The sequence below is a fragment of the Mytilus trossulus genome, chromosome 5 (assembly GCF_036588685.1).
Source record: "Mytilus trossulus isolate FHL-02 chromosome 5, PNRI_Mtr1.1.1.hap1, whole genome shotgun sequence".
Lineage (NCBI taxonomy): Eukaryota > Metazoa > Mollusca > Bivalvia > Mytilida > Mytilidae > Mytilus > Mytilus trossulus.
In genome coordinates, this window is record NC_086377.1 from 46,226,924 (window position 1) to 46,231,781 (window position 4,858).

Sequence of the window (4,858 nt, forward strand, 5' to 3'; positions counted from 1 at the left end):
AAATATGTCAACAACCATTTGGGATACACTTTCTATATAAAAACAAACCTATAGTTTTGTTTTCCGATCTCAAAAGTGCCATTATTGAAGCAATAATTGTAGTTTAGAAGTTTGTCCAGGTATATATTGTTTGTAAAACTTAAGTATAGCGTCCCCTTCTGCAAATATGTCAACAACCATTTGTGATACACTTACTAAATATAAACAAACCTATAGTTTTGTGTTCCGATCTTTAAAGCGCCACTATTGAAGCAAGTAGTTGTAGTTATGAGTTTGTCCAGGTATATATTGTCAATATAACTTAAGTATCACTTCTCTTTAAGAAAAATATGTTTACGTATATTTATGAATCCACTTCTACATTACAATTACCTATTATGGTTATCTGGTCAGATTTCGAAACGTGACGAAATATTGATTACGATTAAAACTGTCTGTCTACATAGTCTCGTAAAACAAATGTAGGAATGTTCTGTTAAAGATAAGTAAACACAACAATGTGTTTTATCTTGACTTACTATGTTACTGAATAGAAGCTATCACTTGAAGAAATGTGCCAATTACCATTTGTGATATACTCAATGAAAATATTTCCTGATTTTGTGTGTTTTGTTCCCACGATTAAAACCGCAAGAAAAAAAAGCATTGTTGGTTAAAAACAACATACTTAGGAGAATATATCCTTGACCTCTCAAGACTCGCTGAATAAGCTATGCATTTTATCGAAAGTCTATATCAACTACATCTGAAAGGTTCTATAATAGAAAAGGTAAATATCATACTTACTGTTTGTATTTCTTGTAACACGCATCTATAAAAGAGGAACGAAAGATACCAAAGGGACAGTCAAACTCGTAAATCTAAAACAAACTGACAACGCCATGGCTAAAAATGAAAAAGACAAACAGAAAAAACAATAGTAAACATGACACAACATAGAAAACTAAAGAATAAACAACACGAACCCCACCAAAAACTAGGGGTGATCTCAGGTGCTCCGGAAGGGTAAGCAGATCCTGCTCTACATGCGGCACCCGTCGTGTTGCTTATGTGATTACAAATCCGGTAAATAGTCTAATTCGGTAGGTCAAATTCATGAAATGGAAGGGGATTGTAGTTACGACGTAAGGAACATATCCGATATCATTTGTGAAACGGTTATTCCATAACGGTCAACCAACTCGTGATGGCGTCCGTAAAATTTACGAAGGGATGATTTCAACTTCACCATTTGGAACTCTTGGTTTAAAATAAATAAGGGAAACATAATGTGACATGTGTCTTCCTGTAGTTCATTTGGCTATCGTTTTTATTTCCGATTTTCCATTTAACTTATTTTTTTACAGTAATCATACTTATAGAATTGACTGCAGCATGTTTTATGAAATATAGGGTCATATTTTTTTGGGGGCCATTTTTATTTGAAGCAATTTTGGTAAAAAACACTTATTAAGAATATTGCCTTCAAGACTCGCTGATTAAGCTATGCGTTTTATCTATATTCTATATCAATTATCTTTGAAAGTTGACGGCCAATGGGGCTCCTGGTCGACCCAATCATGTTCTGTCACATGTGGTGACGGTATAAGATCAAGGAACAGAAGTTGTGATAGCCCACCACCTTCTGACAATGGACAAGAGTGTGTAGGATCTAGTATGGAAACTATGAATTGTAACTTAAAAGACTGTACAGGTATACTTATTGCAGACCATCTATACTTCACTAACTTTGTATATGCCCGTCAACATTTTGACGGAACGCATTATGGTACACAGACGACTGGCGTCCGTCTGTCCGTCTGTGTGTCTGTCTCGCATAAACATGTCGCACCTTAGTTTGATAAACACTAATCCAATTTTCATGAAATTTAACATAGTTGTTCCTAAGAATTGTCAAACAATCTGTATACTTTTTGGTGAAAATAAGATTTAAAACTTTTGAGTAAGGGCACTTTATATCTAAAACCGGTTTTTTTTTTACATGTTGCGCCGTATCACAAAAAACGATTTATAATTATTGCTTAAAACGGCACACACTTCTTATTTATGTTAATCTAAAGATCTGTATACCTTTTGGTTTTTGCTGAGGGTTCAAAATATAATTTCGAGTTATTGAGTTTTTTTTAAAAGAATGGGGAGGGGGTTTCCACATTTTATATATCTTTAAAACGATTTATGTTTTTTGCTAAAACATTACACACTTCTTAGTTATATCAATCTCAAGATCTACATACTTTTTCGTGATGATTCAAAATTTCATTTTAGAGTTATTGAGTTTTTTTTGGGTAAAAAGAGTTTTTTTTTCTCAGAAACTATTTATGATTATTGCATTTAAATTCACACAAAAGATGACGGGTGTATCATGCGCTCGTGGCGCATCTGTTTATTTATCATTTAAAGTAAAGTAATGTAGATCAAATCAGTAGGAAAAGTAGTAAAAAGAATGTAAAAATTCGGAGTAAAATATAATCCATTTTCTACTTTCTGAAACGTTTGTGTTACACTGGTCAGTATAACACACGTAACTACATTTGTGCGTTTGAAAAATAATTTGAAAAAGGCTTTGAATAAAAGAGTGTGTTATACATTTGCATAGGTTTGTAAACTATATCAAATGTCATGAATAAAGCTGAAAAAGTTCAAATATTATCGAAGCATAGCTAATGGGTACGTTTTTGAAAACTTAACTAACGAAATCGCAGTTGACCAAAAGGGAGCACACGGACGTCCAAAGATTTATCCAACAGAATGAACATCTGTAGGCTTAAATATCGCTAAAGACCAAATAATTGAAGTATACCACTTTTGATAAAAAATTGTGACACGTTTTCTACATAAATGGATACTATACAAGACCCATATAACCAGTTTATCCTTAATTTATTAAATTTGACAAAGGAAACTCGATTAAACAAAATCGAAATTAATCATTTTTAAAGGAAATGACTATTAAAATACTTAAACCTTGCTTAAGTTACAAGTAAACATAAAATTAAACCTATCAAATTAAATATAATTTATTCTGATATTCAATGACTTATTCATTTACAGAACCGTACAGAAAATTTTATAAAAGAAAAGGTAAATATTCTAATACTGTTTGTATTTCTCGAAACACGCATTTATTCAAAAGTAAAACATGATATGACTATAGTTATCAAAGGTGCCAGGATAATGATTTAATACGCCAGACGCGCGTTTCGTCTTTGTAAGCCTGATCAGTGAAGCTCAGATCAAAATGCCATGTGTCTTCCTGCAGTCCATTTGGCGATCGTTTTAATTTTCGATTTTCTTATCGCACATTGTCCTTATTTGTAACAGTTTACTAGTCCATGCTTTCAGAAATTACTGCAGCATGTATATGGAACATGGGGTCATATTTCCTTTTATTTAAAGCATGCAGAACTTTGTGGATTGTTCTAAGAAGAATAAAATAATCTACTTGTATTGTCTAACGTTCTGTTGTCCTATTTAAACGAACATAATATTTTGATAATTTGAAAGTGATTGTTGGTTGCATAACGTCCAGTGTTAAGTACTTCATGCACAGTAAGGGCGAGATATATTGACAATAAATACAATTTTATAGGTCATGTAATACAGGATGAATGTCGGTGAAATCTGAACTATCACTGGAATATGAGAGTACATTGAATAAGGGACACAAATTTGCCTTGCAACATGCCACTTACGGACCTCTCAAAGAGCTGCTGCAAGGGTGATTAACATGCAGAAAGCATTGCACTCTTTTACCTTTAAATTCCGCACAGCCAAACTTTCGGTTTGATATTGAAATAAAAAGATGTGGTATGATTGCTACTGAGACAAATTACCACCAAAGTTCGCCCGGCTTTCAACAATAAAAAAAACCTCATATAATATATAGTAAACTTTTTAAGGCCTGTAATGCTATTCGAAGAAGATCAGTTACCATATGTCTTTACCCGGTCTACTTTTTGTAAAAAGTGTGTTCTGACAAAAAATTAATATTGTTACATGCAGTTCCAAAACTAAGGGAAAAGTCAAACAATTAAACAAGCAAACTTTAATACAGTATGTATAGATAAGCAAATTATATAAGAAAAAGTTTGAATTTTAAACGGAAAAATTTGGAAGTAATATTATTTACTTTGTATTTTTATAAATGTAGGATGTAAGAGAGGAAACAGAAGAGGAAGAAAATAGAAAGTTTTTTATCATTGACGACTGAATTCAAGAGAGGATACACTCACAACAACTGACGTGTACAACATGTTCTTGTGTAAAATAGAACTGTGCATAAGTGCGGGAAAAATTTGGTTTATTTGATCAATTATATATTGAGGGATTGTCACTATTTGAAAGTTGAAATATATGTTATACAAATCGTTTCTTTCGTGCACTGATGTTTTTGCAGAGCTTAACTGTTAGTGAGGTAAATAAAACTTTATTGAAATGACATTAAAAATCAGATTTACTTGTGGTGTAATAGCATATTAGTACATGATTGTCCTGCAATTCTTTACCGTGCTTTTTTTATAATAAATATTGGTATTAAGTTCATGTTGTTTTTTTATGTATGTTGATACAATAAACAAAACAATACGTACTGAAAATAAATTACATGAAAAAGAGATGAAGAAATGATAAAAAAAAACATTGAAAAAAAGAACAAGCAACAGTTTACAAATGAAAATACTTGAAACTCCTTTTGTAGCCTTTGAATCAAAATTAAGACTTTTACCAATGGACGTCGAATAAACTCTATCGAGATCTGATGCGACTTCCTACTAAAATAAATTGGTCCAACCTAAATAGGACGCAATCAATTAATTTACTTCTCATGTTATTTTGTGGTATCGAAATGCATACGTCATGT

The 4,858-nt window shown here is 32.0% G+C and overlaps 1 long non-coding RNA gene across 1 annotated transcript; it reads left to right on the plus strand.

Moving 5' to 3' along the window:
- Positions 1 to 1,591: 1,591 nt before the first annotated feature.
- LOC134719690 (uncharacterized) lies at positions 1,592 to 4,381 on the plus strand. Its single transcript, XR_010107661.1, has 3 exons — positions 1,592 to 1,693; positions 3,052 to 3,081; positions 4,151 to 4,381. It is a non-coding gene; the product is annotated as an uncharacterized LOC134719690 (long non-coding RNA).
- The last annotated feature ends 477 nt before the right edge of the window (positions 4,382 to 4,858 follow it).